Genomic DNA, 425 nt, shown 5'->3' on the forward strand with positions numbered 1-425 from the left:
ACGTATCGTTAAATGTTATCGATTTTGCTACGACATTACTCTTGACACCTTTACCTTTTTTGTANCTTTTTTTACCATCAACACGCAAGGCATACATCTTTGCTCTAAGCCCGACGAATTCAGTCATGATTGCGCCATTGTTTTCATCTTTCATCAGGCCCGGAACCTTTTTATTAGCGAGTGGAATACTGTACACATTATCAACCGCGTAATCGCTCGTATCAAATTTCCTAATGTCACGCTTCATGATTTCATAAACATCGTCGCATTCAATGTGGTAAATTAGACTATCAGTATCGGTGTACATTACTTTACATTTTTCTTGAAAAGAAGGTAGCATGTAGTCGTGATGAAATTCATACAGACAAGTCTTGGATATGTCGAGAATACACATACCCACGTAGATTGGTTTGTTAAACTTGACC

The sequence above is a fragment of the Wasmannia auropunctata genome, unplaced genomic scaffold (genome assembly GCF_000956235.1).
Source record: "Wasmannia auropunctata unplaced genomic scaffold, wasmannia.A_1.0 LD336095.1, whole genome shotgun sequence".
NCBI lineage: Eukaryota > Metazoa > Arthropoda > Insecta > Hymenoptera > Formicidae > Wasmannia > Wasmannia auropunctata.